We start from the raw sequence: 18683 nt of genomic DNA on the forward strand, positions 1-18683 counted from the left end.
TCGTCTCTATGATCAAGGATTAATCAAACCTATTGGCCCTACCGAGGATCCAACACCAGAAATTCGGTTTTCGAGATGGAATCCAAACTCCTATTGCAATTACCATCGAGGAAACAGACATACCACTGATGAATGCTACAGGTTTCAAAACCTCATTCAAGATCTCATAGAGGCAAATAAGATCCCATTGCCTCTAGCTAGCGAGAAGACTGGGTGATGATGAAGCGAATGACACAAGACAATAGGTGAGCTTCAACGACAAGATTTCGTGACCTCTTTTTTCTATTTCTTTTTTATTTACCCTTTCCCCAATAAGTCTAGCATAGGCACCTTTTTATTCTCCTTAGATTTATTTTGTAGGATCATTATGTATTTTCTTTTAATATAAATGAGCATTTATTTCCTTATATATGATCATTTCATTATATTGATTCAAAACAAAAACAATTAAAAAACAAATAAAAAAAATAAATAAAAATCCATGTCAAATTAAGCACAAGGTATACCAATGATTTGAGGCACCCCTTGTAGCCACATCATATTACCTTTCACCTTTCTAATATGCAATCCTTTCTTCATAAACCACTTTGAGCCTCGTCTAACGATAGACCTTTCTTTTTTCAACCTACATCTACTTATCCTTGGGATGGGATGGTGTGTAACTAATGCAATTCTAAAAAAGGCTTGAGTAATTCAAAAGATTAATATAGTAAAAAAAAATATAATAATAAAAGTGTACAAAAGGGTAAGTGTTCCAATGTCTTTGATATGAAAATATCTTTGATAAGAATACGTCTCAGATTGCGTCTCTTATCGAGTGCTCGGTACCGTGCCTGAGAAACATGAATTCCAAGTGAGTGATAGACCGCATGATCGGGATTGCCCACACTTGCAAAAATAATAAAAAAAAAGAGAGCTAAAAAAAAATAGAAACTCAAGCATAAAAATACAAAGATTCAAAAGCAAGGTTGCACACCTTGCGGGCTTATCTAGGGTCTTGAGCCTTTATCCCCTTCTTCTATAACCTTTAGCCTAACCACGTTACAATCCCTAAAAAGACCTTTTTGAGGTATACATACACTTGTGCGAGGTTCGGCTTGAGCTACGTTCTGCCTGATTCCTAACGGATACGTAGGCAATCTCACATCGAGGTGCGGCCGTAATAAACATGCATTCATATTCACATTCACACACTTACACCATGATCATATCAAGGGATCTCCAATGCTCATCCCTACCCATGTAGAGCTAGACTTGGGGGCTTGATCCCTACATCATTAGCTTGAGTCACCACCATTTAACTCTTTTCAAAATCTTTTCCCACACAATTAGCTCTTGCGGCCTAGCTTTAGTGTCACTTTCACACACTGCACAGATACAAGACCAAATTTACTTCCCTTAGGAACCCTTTGTCATGAAATCTTAACATAACGATGAAGCATGCCTTGTCACATCACTCATCAATCATAATTGTCATTGCATCACGAATTATGAAGTACTTAGCCTCCGTGCCTAAGTTACCCAACTACTTTCATCATTGAGTCAACCATGGAGATAGCCTAGGATGGATTAATCCTTGCACCTTAAGAGATAGTATCAAACAACATTTGACTAAGCTCATTCAACATGCATCTTCAAACTTTCGATTCTTTTTCGCGTCTTTCATTTTCGGGAGAAAGTCGGTACCCTCCACAAAAATGACGGAAAATTTTTGCTTTTTTGCATTTTCGAGTCGCACAATCATAATACAATCCACACACGGGTCATGAGTCACACGTGTCATTTCACTTTGAGTCGAGTCAACCTCAAGTCAGTCAATCATATCAAGTCAAGTTTATACCTTGAGTCGTGTCGAGTCAATGAGTCAAGCGACGTTAAACCTTAGGTCAACCCTAAGATGATTAAAGATATTGGCAAAGTTCTATAGTCAAAATAAATACAGGAGCAGCAGAATAGGGAGGACCCTACTCCAATTTCTGGCGCCAGAGATATCTCAGCAACGACAGAGCTCGAAGCCTCTCAGAAAGGTGATTTCGACCTCATACAGCAATTTCGGGTTCCTTGGTACGCCAGTTAGCCCTATAAGAAATTTTACATGATTAAGTAGTCAGTTTGATTACAATCACAAGCAGTGGTCGACCTGATGAAAGATCGTCTCACTTAGCTTAAAACGCCTAAGATTGGCTCATCACGGAAACACCGACATACTGGTTTTAGCGGAAGCAAAGTTCAGGCGAGCTTTAGAGATCGACAAACATTGGTCTTCGGAAATTTTTCTTCAGAATATTATCGCAACAAACGTTCAAGTACCGAAGCTCTATTGTTCAGAGACACCTGAACATCTGCATCAAAGCTCTTTGCTCCAGAGACGCGTGGGCATATTATTCAAAGCTCTTTTGTTCAGAGACGCATGAACATTTCTCCATCAAAGCTCTTTGCTCCAGAGACGCGTGGGCATATTATTCAAAGCCCTTTTGTTCAGAGACACGTGAACATTTCTTCCATCAAGCTCTTTGTTCAGAGATGCGTGGGCATATCATCAAACCACTTTTGTTTAGAGACGCGTGTGTTGGGGTTTGGTGAGTCCGACTCACCGCGGAAACAAACCCCGACCCGAGGAACCACTTGCAATAATTAAAATCATAAAGCATAAATAAATAATCACAAAGAAAAGGTAACGAATCTTACCCTCGAAGCGAGCTTCGCCCAAAAACCGGGCTCTTACTTGAAAGCTACAAGCACGTCAAGCGCCGCGCCTTAGACGGTATCCACCCACAAAAAGGCGAACACAAATTTAAGGTCTACTACCTGGGGGTTAGCGAGGTCCGACCAAAACCCGAGTGTTATATGAGTTTAAGAGTTTTCCCAAAATTATGGAATACTCTTTTTAACTCCCACTCAAGCAAAGAATTCTCAAGTCATTCCATGACTATTTATAAGGAAGTATGCCTTGTGAATTTCACTCATCTTTCAATGTGGGACTTTTCACAAAAAGATCCCACATGGAAAGATTGGTGAATTCAACCCTTAGTTAAATAAACAAAGGAACAAGTGACAAGTGTCACATGGTTAGGTGTGGACCACTTTCTCACTTGGTCCCCAAGGCATTTCACATGCAATGTGAACTAACCATGTGTCACCCAACCTTGAGCCCCAAGTTGGGTTCGGTTGGCCCATTTTATTTTGGCCCGTGTCCATGACCTATCAACCCGGGTCCACGACCATAGCCACATGTGTCACCATCGTGGCGCGCCGCCACCATGGCGCTGCCACGTGGCACGCTGCCACTTGGTGGCTGCCACTAGGTGGCTTCCAATGTGGGCTGCCAACGTGGCGACTGCCAACGTGGCGGCCACGTGTGCTGCCACATGGCGTTTTGCCATGTGTGCTGCCACGTGGCATGCTCCTATTGGGCATGTATTCTTAGCCTTTTGCGTTGCTAGGATTTTACTTGTTACTTGATGCATTTTCCCATCTCGCCAAATCCTAAATTTTGGCTCGACATTTGAGATTCTCCGACGCTCGGTTTCGACGCTCCAAGCTCAAAATTTTGACGTCTAAATGTTTAACACTTGGGCGACGAATTAATTTCTTCCAAATTAATTCGTCGAGTCGGTTGTATATTTTGCTTGGGTGTGACCCAAAGGGTTCAGTCAAGATTAAGCTGTAATATTAACTATATTAATATTATTAATCGAAAGCGGCCTCCACCCAGGAATTCCGATCACTTGACCTTACTGAATATATTAGCTTTCTAGTAATTCTGAACCCGCTATCAGAATAATACACTTGTTCGAAGGACACTATTCCTTTCAATCTCCCACTTGTCCTTCCGGACAAGTGTGCATTTAGTGTATAGCCCTTATCCTATGTCTCTTCATGAACTACAGAGTAAGATTACTAGTCATCTCTGTTACATCCAGAAGTGTTTCTCGAAATCCGAGTTTGATTGTTAATAAGCAGATGATTTCTAAAATCCATCTGAGCACGGCCATGCATTTTTCACAGTCTCGCTCTTCGAGAGGCCTTGTAAACAACAAGACATGTTCCCTATTGTTAGTAGGGGGACATTTCCAGTCTTGTATTGTAGCTTCTCTTACTAAGAGGACTCACCCGCCCAATATCTGTCTTTATAATCCCCAGCTACGGCAGACGTTTGGCGGATACCAAAGCGGACCAGTACTCAAACAAGAGATCTCCCACTACTCATGGTCAAAGGAAAAGAGTTCCGATAGTAATAATGAGAAAATACTTATGACGATTTTTAAATCTCTTAAAGTATCCTCATAGGTCGATCCAGTATGGTTCTAAACCAATACCTGTGCAAATGATTAATTTCCTCATAGCACAAGAAACGATGCTACAAATCATACTACACACTAATCTCTGATGGTCATCAATCGTCCACAAAATATGACCTTGATTAGGGATAATTTTTTATTAAAATATTCAATGTTCACTTAATAGGTGTTTCTTTATCCAAGCCATTGACTTGATACCCTATTTTGAATATTTATTAAAATCGAATGGACTCATTATTTAATTCTAAACCACAATTAAATAGTTTTGTGGAATATTTAGAAATATTTTATTCCACTATGAAACTTCACAATATTTCATCTTATGATAAATGGTTTTTCCCAAATGTTTAAAGAGTAATACTCTTCATAAAACATTCATAGAAATCACACCCATATTTGATATGCTTGATTTCTTTCATGCAATTATGAATAATGTCGTTCACTTATTGCAAAGGTTTAGTTAAAATTACTTTGCAAACCTTAGCATCTTCATTATCCACCATTTCCATAATAAGATGATAAAATTTTGAGAGTGTTAATGGATTACATGTGATTCAGGATTTATTGTCCAAGCAATGGCTCCCACTCATTTTCATGATTTGAGACCTTCTACTTGACAACCTACAATCATTAATGTTCAACAACGAACCTTTCCATTTAACATCTATATTATTATTGCCTTTAAGGAAACAATATTCTCAACATATATTTTAGTAGACTCCCTGATGATGCCTTGCTTGGGTTTCACTCCAAGCGACTCACAACGATTTGGGATACCCTAATCACTTGTGATCATGGAAATTTTCCTTAAATTCCCGCACATTATACATGGATGCACATCCATGTTACCATTCTCAAGCCACGACACTTCTTGCCTCGTGCTTATAAATGGCTTCCTTGCTAAGGATCTAATCCTTGTTAAGGTTTGTGCTTGCAACATCAAAACTCAAATTATATTTGTTTCCATGCGTCAAGAACTCATCCAACTACTTATCTAAGTTCTTTGGATGTTCTTGACTATAATCTAATGATCTAATACTTAGGTTAATGTCGATTGGTATTATATACGTACTTCACATGCTCTAAGCATTTAAGTCATCTGACGATTCCATATCGTAGCTTTACATGATGGATTTAAATCTAGAATTATTCTCAATTTTATTCCATCCATGTAGCATTTAGCTCATACAGTTACACTGAGTCTTGCCAAATTGTTCGCTGTATGATATGATTAAAAGTCTCTTACTAGAGTCTTTCTTGTTTGATTTAGTACTTAGCCTAGCTTATAGTTAGTGCAAACATTTACTTAACTTCATACATATGGGTCGAAAGCCTTTCAAAGTCTTTCATGTTTAACATGGTAATTTCTTTTACTCATTTAAACATTTAATTAAGTCTATACCATAGAACTTAATTCCCAACATGTACTAAGTATCGTCTTTAGCTCGGTCCATTGTCGAAAATACTTTCAAATCTAAACATTTAGCATTTGATGGTTGTTTCACAATAGAGTTTGTAAACTTCTTGTTGGACGATTACTTTTGCTCCCACTAAACTTCGTGTTCATCAGATTTTTTTTTTAATTTTTTTTTTATGTTTCTCCATAAGTCAATCCTCTTATTAACTTTATGAGAAAACACGTTCCAATTCCTTCATGCAATGCTTCCTTCAATCCCATGACGGATTCCATGTGCTTGCTTTCAAATCTAGCATTATTTAGATTTTCAAAACCCTTAGACTATTCCATAGTCACTTCCAAAATTCCATTTTGGGAAGGCGGTTTTGGTATCTATTTTGCCATATTTCATATGCCCAATTTTGCTAGATCAATCATGAAAAGACTTAAGCATTCCGATTAGTGAATGGGATTTTATTAAAATCAACTCCTTGAAATTAATTATATCCTTTACAACTAATCTAGCTATGTATGCATATACATTTCCACATTTGTTAGTTTTCTCCTTGAAAACTTATTTGCAATCGATGGGTCTTTAACCTTTCATGCAAATTAATCAAGTTTCAAACATGATTTTCAAACATGGAGTCTATTTCGGATTTTCATGGTCTTTATCCATTATTCGGAATTTGGATTTGTCGTAGCTATCTTACAAGACATTATTCCTTTACTATCTAATATTAAATAGTATGTTTGTAAGTCTTAGGTTTGTTTCTAACTTAATAGAAAATTTATAGGATTCAATCCAAGCCTTTGGTGAATTCTATACCTATACGGGGCAATTGCATCAAACACTGAGTTTTAAGGCGCTTTCAAAGCCCTTTTATTATGTTGATCTTACTCCAACATCTTTAATGTTTTGTGAGTAATGAATTCTCTTTTAAGGCACTTGTAAAGTCCTTTTGAGTATTCTTGATCAAGCATTATCACGAAGTCCTTTAAGGTCTTCCGAGATTCTCAGTTCTAGTTTGTTGCTAAGATCGATGATCATCGAGTTAATTTTCCTCCCACTTGTCGTTTTGGAAACGTGTTACTTTCCAGAAAGACACTACTTAGAGCAACAAACAATTTTTTTTCTCAATTAGGATGTGGAGGTAATACCCGTAGTCTCACTTGAATGCTTACAAAGAGACATGTGTATTGTCTTTGGGTAAAAGTTCGTTGTGAAACAAACAGTTAGCTCCTACTTGAGCTATCTTAGTCTTTATTGAGCCATTCAGCTCCCACTGAGTCACCTAGCTCCCACTGAGCCACTTTGCTCCCACCGAGCTAGTGAACTCCCACTGAGACTAAGAGCCTTACACATGTACTTGAAAAGACTTTTAGAAGTTATTTCTATCCATAACAGAATATGGCGTCCTTTCTTAGCTTCGACACATTTTTTAGTGTAACATTAGTCATTTGTGAAAATCTTTAAGAACTTTATAGGAAGGGTTGTGAACCATCATTGTTCGAGTCATTTTCAAATGACACAGAGGTCTCCATGAAGACACACCATGTTCTTTGTGGAGTTATTTATGAAAATTTCCATTCATAACTTTGAGATAGTCATGCTTGGCTCAAGCAAACATCGCTCGATCTAATCTAGACATTTTGATATCTTGCCAAGTCGATTTTGTACTTCACCGAACTCTTGAGCTACTCAAGTCAAGTTTGTTCACATTTGATGAATATAGCCATATCCTTTCAAATTCTTTGTGAAACGTTGAAGTAATTGAATCCTCTTTAGCCTTCGGAGTCAATTTTCTATACCAAGAACAATAGCTCTATGCTTTGTCGGTTTCAACAAGTAAGACTTTCTTGTCTTAGAACGATTCCAATTCAAGCAACTATCAAGAGCCTATTTAATAGAGCCTTGAGTAAGTTCTTGTCGATGTGACATTGCTAAAGATGTTTGGAACGCAAATCAAGCCCATGACTTGAACTTAGTGAGTTTATCATGTTAGAGAAATGTTTGTTTATATAATCAAGCATTCTTAACTCAACGCTTGGATAACCATCCCATTCAAATAAATCTTGCAACTATTGCTCATTACTTTGAATGTGAGTCTTTCCGTGTGTAAACGGATCAGTTGCTGATTATGGAACATAATAACCATTACTTGTTCCAGCCTTTGGCTTTAAAGGTCTTTAAACAAAACATACGACCTTACAATTGATGTAGCTCTTCTTGCTTCATTCTAAGCTTGTAAGTCGATAACTTAGCTTAACTTCAATAGTTTGAGGTCACTATCATAGTGGAACACTCAAGCAGTATCCGATACTTGTGAAGATAACGAATTGCTAAGTAAATAACATGAACTCATGAGTTGAAATGAAATCTAATTCCTTTTCTTCGTTCCTTCTTTCCTATATTTCTTATCATACAACATATCATAATCTTACTTTAAGAATAATTTCTTTAAGTACCTTGACTCTTATACTTTGTTAGGCATAATCAAGCACCTAGTGCGCCATTAAACAAAGTTTCATCTTTTCCATTAATTCTTACTCGAATTACTACATCAATGAGTCCTACTCAATTGTGATGCGAAAAGATACGTTGGTTGTTAAACATTGACAATCTTGAGTTTGAAACTCAATACCTCATGTTTTATCAAAACTACCTAGTATTTTGAATACATGATGTCCAACCGTCCTTTCGGACTTAATTATAAAAGTCATTCATGAGAATTGTATTTTAGAAATGCTTTTCCTTTCTTTGAGAACTATTCTCAAGGATTTCCTTTACCAATCATGGAAACAATATTATTTAATTTAGAATACTATAAATATAAGTGCTAAGTATAACCATTTATCAAGAACATAATAAGTTTGAAATTTAATAGTATTCATGCAAACTTCAATCTTATTAAACGTCTTATTTACGCATAATAATTGTCCCTATTTGGCGAAAATAAGGCGATTCCAAGATCCGAAGAAACAAAGAGTGGTTAAGCATGCTTTGGCTTGTCTTAAACACTCAATCTTCTAGGGTAAGCATTGCCTTGCTAATGGCTCTAAGCCAATCTTGGTTAGATAATCATCGCATCTAATGCATCTTTGACGATGTATCTCTTTTTCCACAGTATGTGAGGACTCCTCACTCATACCGATGAGTTAAACCAAAACCAACGTGCACACCCGGTGTGCCTTATGCCCCTTGGAGAAGTGATGGCACCTCGCTTTGGCGTAGCCTACCATCACTCTCGTTCGGTTAGTAAGTGTTGTTTCGGAAAGGCAAGATTGACTCAATATTATTAGGGACCTAGGATTTCTATGTTGGTTGATTTAAGTGAACTTAACTAATCATCGCAACATCAAGAAAACCTAAACATCCATCTAACGAATAATTCACACACATATATATAAGCATAAAATATAAAGCGAAATTATAGATGCATATTGGCAACTAGCATGACCCCTTGAGATCTTCATATCTTCAAAAGGTCTTCATTTGCAATTCAAGGCTTTGTCTTCCAAGATACGTCGTCTTCAAGACTTAACCAAACTATGCAAAAAAAAAAACTAGTGTCTACAACTAGGAATAATCTAAATATTAAAGTACAAAAATATTTAACGGTGCGTAGACCGTATTTAGATTTACAAAAATACATAACGGCACGTAGTCCGTATTTTCTATCCTAGTCGGGTCCCACTAGTTGCCATTTCATAAAACCTGTGAGAGAGAATATATATATTCCATTCATCCATTCACTATTTGTGAATGACCCATGCAATTTACAAATTAAAACAAAGTAAAATGCAATTAAACAACGCGCGCACTAGTAACTAAACTAGGTGGTTAATCCGATTAACACGCCTAATTAAAACTAGTCAAAGTTGTTTAACCGATTATATAATTTACGTCATTAATAATTGAAGCTCCCACTAAATTCCGCATTTCCTTAATTAATCTAGTTAATTAAGTCGGTAGCACCCAAACTTGTCAAAATGAAATTTTGCCAATGCCGCTCAAAACCGAGGCCTAGCCTCCCAAAATTTTAATTAAAATAAACAAAATTAATTAAAATAAATAAAATGGCAAAATAAGCAATATTACGGCTAGTCACCTCAACGCACCAAGCATACACACACGCCAAGACCACGAACACACGGCCCACGGCACACGGCCGCGAGCTGCTGCCATGGCACAGCCGCGCGTGGCTGCTGCAGCCCGCACCTGCTGCCACGCGTGTGGCCGCAAGTAAGGCATCACTACCACCTTGGCAGCCACATATGGGCTGCTATGCAGCCCAGCTCGCCAAGGTGATGCAATGCCTCGTTTTGCGTGCCACGGCCTCGGGATTTGATCCCTTATCGCGAGACAACAATAATTAATTCTAAATTAATTTTAGAACTAATTTAGAGAGCAAAATAAAATTTTAAACAAGTCTAACTTAATAAAATTTTTAAAGTGCAAATAACCAAAATAATTCCAAGAACCATTCTTAATTAAATTGGTTTATCTTGGTACAACATAAAATTGAGGCAATTTCTCACTTTCAATTTAATCAATTTAAATTAAACTTGAGAATTTGACAAAGTAAAGGGAAGTTGGAAAAATATGAACTTTAATGTTGAAATGAAAATTCCAACATCTAAATTTTGTGAATCCTTGAAAATTATATCTTCCAACATGAAGATAACCAAATTTCTATCACAAAAATCGAAACTTTATGTTTCCAATCAACTCAAAAAGATTAAAACATCAAAGTTTAACACAAAATAACATGGAATTTAGTGGTTTTTAAAGTTTCAATCACTTATCACAAATAAAGATTGAATCTTTAACACTTAGGAAGCCTCAAAAAATAAAACTTTCACACTAAAAAGCAATTAGTTTGCAATTATGTGAAAATAAATCAACCTTTAAGCATCAAATACTACCAAGTAAGTGTGCTTTAAGGGGACATAAAAATTCAGAAAATAATGCAAATAATCAACCATATAATAAACTATTTATGCCATTAATTTCAAGGTTAGAAAAGACTTAAAATTTTTCGTCAAAAACGAAAAACCCCTTGAAAAAGGCATTTCCAGTCAGAATTTGGCTAAAATCACAGGCCATTGGGGTAAAACCTTTCCAGAACACGTTTTCCACCCAAAATTCACTAGTCTTGGGAAAAAATCTGGGTTCTGGGCCAAACTCGACATTAAAAACAGGATTAAAATAAATAAAACCGGGCTACTAATCTAATTAGCAACTTAAACCAGAAAATTAAGCCAAAATAAACCTTGAAAAACATGATTATAAAAATAAACGAGCGGGGCTCCGATACCGCTGTTGGGGTTTGGTTGGGTCCGACTCACCGCGGAAACAAACCCCGACCCGAGGAACCACTCGCAATAATTAAAATTATAAAGCATAAATAAATAATCACAAAGAAAAGATAACGAATCTTACCCTCGAAGCGAGCTTCGCCCAAAAACTGGGGCTCTTACTTGAAAGCTACGAGCACGTCAAGCGCCGCGCCTCCGACGGTATCCACCCACAAAAAGGCGAACACAACTTTAAGGTCTACTACCTGGGGGTTAGCGAGGTCCAACAAAAACCCGAGTGTTATATGTGTTTAAGAGTTTTTCCAAAATTATGGAATGCTCTTTTTAACTCCCACTCAAGCAAAGAATTCTCAAGTCATTCCATTACTATTAATAAGAAAGTATGCCTTGTGAATTTCACTCATCTTTCAATGTGGGACTTTTCACAAAAAGATCCCACATGGAAAGATTGGTGAATTCAACCCTTAGTTAAATAAACAAAGGAACAAGTGACAAGTGTCACATGGTTAGGTGTGGATCACTTTCTCACTTGGTCCCCAAGGCATTCCACATGAAATGTGAACTAACCATGTGTCACCCAACCTTGAGCCCCAAGTTGGGTTCGGTTGGCCCATTTTATTTTGGCCCGTGTCCATGACCCATCAACCCGGGTCCACGGCCATAGCCACATGTGTCGCCACCGTGGCGCGCCACCACCATGGCGCTGCCACTTGGTGGCTGCCACTAGGTGGCTGCCAATGTGGCGGCTGCCAACGTGGCTGCTGCCACTTGGCGACTGCCAACGTGGCATCCACGTGTGCTGCCACATGGCCTTTTGCCATGTGTGCTGCCACGTGGCATGCTCCTATTGGGCATGTATTCTTAGCCTTTTGCGTGGCTAGGATTTTACTTGTTACTTGATGCATTTTCCCATCTCGCCAAATCCTAAATTTTGGCTCGACATTTGAGATTCTCCGACGCTCGGTTTCGACTCTCCAAGCTCGAAATTCCGACGCTAAATGTTTAACACTCGGGCGACGAATTAATTTCTTCCGAATTAATTCGTCGAGTTGGTTCGTATATTTTGCGTGGGTGTGACCCGAAGGGTTCAGTCAAGATTAAGCTGTAATATTAATTATATTAATATTACTGATCGGAAGCGGCCTCCACCCAGGCATTCCGATCACTTGACCTTACTGAATATATTAGCTTTCTAGTAATCCTGAACCCGCTATCAGAATAATACACTTGTTCGAAGGACACTATTCCTTTCAGCGTGGACAATCCTTTTCAAGCTCTTTTGTTCAGAGACGCGAGGACATTTCCTACAAGCTCTTTTGCTCAGAGATGCGTGGGCATCCTATTATCAAGCTCTTCGTTCAGAGACGCGTGAACATATCAAAAAGAAGCTCTTTGTTCAGAGACGAGTGAACATCAAAACAGCAAGATGGCGTTCCGTAGATTGTGGAAAGTTGTCAAAAAAGCAACTGAAGGTGATTTCAGGCGAAGTTATCTTCGATAGTATTCCCTTGGACGTGGAATATTATCAATGCGGATGAGGATTGTTTCAAGAAAAGCAATCTTCGATAGTATTCCCTTGGACGTGGAATACTATCAATGCGGATGAGGATTGTTTCAAAAGAAGCAATCTTCGATAGTATTCCCTTGGATGTGGAATATTATCAATGCGGATGAGGATTGTTTCAAGAAAATAAATCTTCTATAGTATTCCCTTGGACGTGGAATATTATCAATGCGGATGAGGATTGTTTCAAAAGAAGCAATCTTCGATAGTATTCCCTTGGACGTGGAATATTATCAATGCGGATAAGGATTGTTTCAAGAGAAGCAATCTTCGATAGTATTCCCTTGGACGTGGAATATTATCATAGCGAAGGAGGATCGTTTAAAGCAAATCAGTCTTCCATATTGGAAGTAGTTACAAGCGTAGCGGTTTTCAAGCGGGATGGCATTCTTTAGCTTGCAGGAGGTCATCAAAACAATCGGTTACTTTCAGAGACGTGTGATAAACGGTGCAAGATACGTGTTTCTTAACTCTTTTATCTATTTAACTAACGCTAGTTTTGCAGGTCTCGGCTTTACAAGAGTGATTTAGGATCGCAGAACGTTCTGAATCATTCTCCGTCCCTATCGATACTTTGACTTTCGTTTTCGAAACTCGCGTTTCTCCAAACTCAGTCAAAGTGGGGGCTTCTGTAGACACCCATTTGTGTCTCCCCAAAACCAAAACCGGTGATGAGTACCTTTGACGTCAAATCATAATCGAATGAAGCGAAAGTGTGGAAAGTTTAGTGTTGCGGATAGTTTTAATTTCTTTTCTCTTCTCTTTGTTTTTGAAAACTTATTTTAAGAAAACAGCCAATCTAGTTTGGTTGGTCCAAGATATGGGTCCAATAGTAGTGTAGTTGGATGAAGCTTGACAAGAGCTTTCCAACGATATATTATAAGCCCAATTCCGATGAATATTGAGGAAGTTATGGCCAATTTACTAAACTGGGCCCGGTTTGAGCCTTATATGCGGCCCAATGAGATAGGGGAGGGCCTAATATGATTTATCATTCCTAATGCAATTAGGAATGGTTTTAGTATTCTAGATTCTTCTAGAAGGTTCTTTTCGTTCCTAATTCAATTAGCATTGATAAATTGACTTTTGTTTACTTTTCAGAGTTTTAATTAAAATCAAAGAAAATTTTTGAGGAAAAGATACAATTTTATCCTCCTGTACGGCAAAATTTATCTGATTTTAGAAAACCCGTCAAAAACAGGATTAGCGCCTAACGCAAGACATTGGCGCCTGGCGCTAGCATTGGCGCATGGCGCTAATGTTGGCGCATGGCGCCAATAAGCTAGCGTTGGCGCCAACTCTGTTTTAGGTGCGCAAGACTCTGTTTTGATATTTTATCTTTTTGGCTGATTTTCTCTATAAATAATGTCGTAAAAACTCCGTTTTCATTCACCTACAACAAGTTTTCAATTCTTTTTCATTCTCTTCAATCGTTCACCATCTCTCTCTCTTTTTACATACCAAATTCCGCATTCATTAGATCTAGACACACCTAGCCATATTCGAAAATGCCTTCGCCCTAGACGTGAATGGTTTAATTTTTGAGGGTTTGGTCCCAAATCTCTCTTTCAATTATTTAATTTAATTGTTTTGTTTATTATTTTCCTTGAAGTTACTAACGCGTGTATTTTTTTCTTCGAAAGAGGTACGAGGCATCAAAGTAAGTGCCTTAATGGTTTTTTATTGATGTTATGATAAGAGTTCATGCTTAGGCTGTTATTTTGATTCCTAGTATCTTGTCTAGGCTAATTTTAATATCAAGTACGATAAGTACGATGCCTTTTATGTTCTTCCTAATATTTATGATTTTTAGTATCATGTTAGGGTTAAAGATTTGATTTTTATTGCTTAGTGACATGCTAGGGTTTGTTATTAATCTTGTTAGTATCATGCCTAGGATCTTGCTATTATTATGCTTTAACATGATTATTTTAATTATTATGATTGTTATTATGATTATAATTATTGTTATTATAATTATTGTTATAATTTTTATTTTGATGATTTTTATGTTGCTTGATATTTATTTTTATTGCTTGATCACGCCTTTTATGCATGTTTAAAGGGAATTTGTACTTGTAATCACGCTTAATAAGATAATTAATAATCTTGTTAGGGTTAATATGATTATAATTCAAGTGATCGCCAATAATAGATCTATTTGTGCATTAATATTCAACCAACATAGATAAAAAGGTTTAGGGTTAACCTATTGATTGTATGTAAGTAAAAAAGCGCACATGAATACGATCAGAATAAAGTAGAGGCCTATTATTAGGGTAGGTTCAATCTCTTTTAGGTTGGATTTTTACCTTCATCCCCGAACCCTTATTTGGTTCAAGACCTTATGGAGTTGACGATCTCTTGGATCGTTAAGGGGTGTAACCTTCACCCTGTGAACGGTTTACAATTCCTAAAACTTGTTGGCGACTCTTTTGCTCTATCTTCTTCCCTTTTGGACGCCACCGTACTTTAGTGTATGATGACAGTGGGGTTCAAGCTAGGGGGTTAACGCTTGAAATTATTCCCCACACAAACTCAAATATTTTTACATATTTTTAATCCTCTCACCTTGCTCAACATTATCAAAATATTTTCCACTACTTTCTCTCATAATTTTTAAAACCCTAAGAGAGAGAAAGCTTTAAAGGTTGTCATATAGGAATTAGCGCCAGAGGCCAGAGAATTAGCGCCTGACTTTTAACTGTAGCGCTAGACGCCAGCATTGGCGCCAGGCGCTACAGCTAAAATCTGGCGCTAGTCTCTGTTTGCTGGCGCTAAATTCCTCCAATACCGAGCCAGAAATATGAGTTCTAATTTCGATTAGTTTTTCGTATTGTTTGCTCGATCCTACTTCCTGATTGAATTTTCTCTCACTTTCCGAAACCCATATGTGTTCTACATATGGACATAACCCTCTGGGAATTCATGCTCCATCTACCCGATTGAACGCTCTGAGCAACAAAGGGTACATCCGAGATGTTAAATTCACCAAACCATGGAAGAGAGTTTTTTGTAAAACTCGTTGTGTCCCATCCACTTGCGCCAACCCTTCACTGTTAGGCTTCCGCGTGGTGCATCCAGACAATTAACCATGGACCCTCTATTGACTAAACCATATCCCGAACTTTAGAGAACTAGAGCCATGGTTAGGTTGCAAACTCATTGCATCATATTGTGCCTACTTGACTAATTGTGCATTATTTGTTGTGCATATATTTTATGTTTCTCTTAACCGTTTTTTTGACTTGTGTTGAGATTAAATAAATTAATGACTTAAAGAAATTTGCCTAATTAATTTGAGTCAATAAAGTCTAATATTTTAATCAGAATTGACCTAGTACGACTTTAGGCATACCCTTGTTGATTAATAACACCGAAAACAATCCCAGATTGAAGCTCCAGCATTGGCGCCAAAGGCTGGACTGTAGCGCCAATCTGTGGAGTGTGGCGCCTGGCGACAGCTCTGTCGTCTGGCGCTACACTACACAATGCGGCGCCAGTTCTGTCGTTTTGCCGACAGTTCAGATTATTGATCGAGTCATCACCTAGTGTCTAATTAACCAGTTTGCTAATTAATTCGGTTAATTTTTGTTGTCAATCATACCTTGTCCAGTCATTAATTGAGTCTAGTCACATAGTCTAGCCACATGGTCATGACACGAGTGTTAACATGTCACCTACACTCACTAGTCTTAGCACACACTTTGAGTATACATCACCATGACCATGTCTTAGGTTCATGCATGAGTCGGGCTTTCCGTCATTTGAGTTGGGGGTACATTATATTCCTAATTTTTCATATCCCTCCATCTACATCATTTTTCTACACATTCTCTTCCAATCTTTCTCCACTTCCTCCATCCATTGCATGTTGAATAAAGTTTGAATCAAATAATTAATAATAAATATCCCCAAATTCCTTTTCCACAGTACTTGGTCGAGGAGAGAAGGGCGATTAATCAAGGACAACCTCTTTATTCAAGTCTCACTTTTTGATAAACCGATTCGTCAAAAGAGGAAGGCTAAAAAGATAATGGCAAGTCAAGAAGAAGTCAATGAGCTTAGGAACCAATTGGTTACCGTGACTAAGACGCTGAAGCTACTTACACTCAAGATCGATGATCCCGTGAAGCAACAACAAATGAACCTCATGCAAGAAAGTTTGAGAAAGCTATCTAGTGACTATAAATTTCAGGGCATGAGTTCACAAGGGTCTCTCTAGACAAGGAACTTCTTCCGCATAAGTTCAATGCCACTGACATCCCTAAATTCAAGGCAACAGATAACCCTTACTTCCATCTAAGAGCTTTCGAAACTATAATGAGTATTAAGAGTATCGATAAGAAGGTTTTCCCCACTCTGTTCTCACTATCTCTTGAGACTGTTTGCCAACAATGGTACTTCTCCCTTGACAAAGAGAAAACCTCTACCTGGGAATCGAAAGAAATAGATAGAATATAGAATTCGATTATAGAGTAGGAATTCTCTTATCCCATTCGGAAGGACCTCATTTCATAATTATCCATGACTGTTTATGTCTCTAGCACGACCACTTGATGAAATGTGGAGGGAAGTGGGGTAAATGGCCGATACTACTGGACGAATTCCTCTTTGGATAATAGGTACTGTAGCTGGTATTCTTGTGATCGGTTTACTAGGTATTTTCTTTTATGGTTCATATTCTGGATTAGGCTCATCTCTGTAGTAAGTAGTAATTTGATTAATCGAGGTATAGACATGAAAGTATAAGAACTCAACGGGACCTTCCTTCCCCCTCGAATTAGACAAACAAAGAAGGGGGAGGTCCCATTTAATTCTTTTTTTAATTATCATAATTTTTTATTCGAATTTTTTCCTATAAATGAAAAACAGACCCCTTTTTCGATGTTTTTGAAAAGTGTATTTGGTTATTCAGAACATATATTCCTCGATCATACTTATTGGTCCTTCCTAAATTGTTAAGTTAAAAGAAAGAGAAAAAGGCAATCAATTGATTTATTGAATGACCAAATAGAAGCTCTATTTTTCTAGAGTAAACGCTTTCATTGATAGGTACAAGAGCAATATTCAAGTTGAAACCGACCAAAGACAACTTGAGATGCTAAGACAAAAATAGAATTAAGTTTTTACTTCTTTCTTTAATAAGTGGAGGGAAACTTCTGCTAAGATGATTGAGGTCCCCACCAAAACGGAGTTTGTTAGGATGTTTATCAAGAATCTCCAAGAGAAGTATTCAAAGCATTTAAAATATCAACACAATCTGAATACTTTCAAGGCCGTTTATGACATCGGAATTGAAATTGAAGATGACCTCGCAAAGCGAAAAGCTACTAACAATAGTAACCACAGTGGCTAGAAAGGAAAGAAGAACGACAATCCTTCTTCTTCCGAAAACGCCCACTCTAGTAATAATGTTAGTACCTTAGATCTAAAAGGAAACCCAGGTGAGAGTTCACACCCATTGGAATGACCTATGATGCTGCTTTTGATCGTCTCTATGATCAAGGATTAATCAAACCTATTGGCCCTACCGAGGATCCAACACCAGAAAATCGGTCTTAAAGATGGAATCCAAACTCCTATTGCAAGTACCACCGAGGAAACGGTCATACCACTGATGAATGCTACAGGTTTCAAAACCTCATTCAAGATCTCATAGAGGCAAATAAGATCCCATTGCCTCTAGCTAGCAAGAAGACTGGGTGATGATGAAGCGAATGACACAAGACAAGAGGCGAGCTGCAACGACATGATTTCGTGACCTCTTTTTTCTATTTCTTTTTTATTTACCCTTTCCCCAATAAGTCTAGCATAAACACCTTTTTATTGTCCTTAGATTTATTTTGTAGGATCATTATATATTTTCTTTTAATAAAAATGAGCATTTATTTTCTTATATAAGATCATTTCATTATATTGATTCAAAAAATAAATAAATAAAAATCCATGTCGAATTAAGCACAAGGTATACCAATGATTTGAGGCAACCCTTGTAGCCACATCATATTACCTTTCACCTTTCTAATATGCAATCCTTTCTTCATAAACCACTTTGAGCCTCGTCTAACGATAGACCTTTCTTTTTTCAACATACATC

The sequence above is a fragment of the Chenopodium quinoa genome, unplaced genomic scaffold, assembly GCF_001683475.1.
Source record: "Chenopodium quinoa cultivar QQ74 unplaced genomic scaffold, ASM168347v1, whole genome shotgun sequence".
NCBI classification, from domain to species: Eukaryota; Viridiplantae; Streptophyta; class Magnoliopsida; order Caryophyllales; family Amaranthaceae; genus Chenopodium; species Chenopodium quinoa.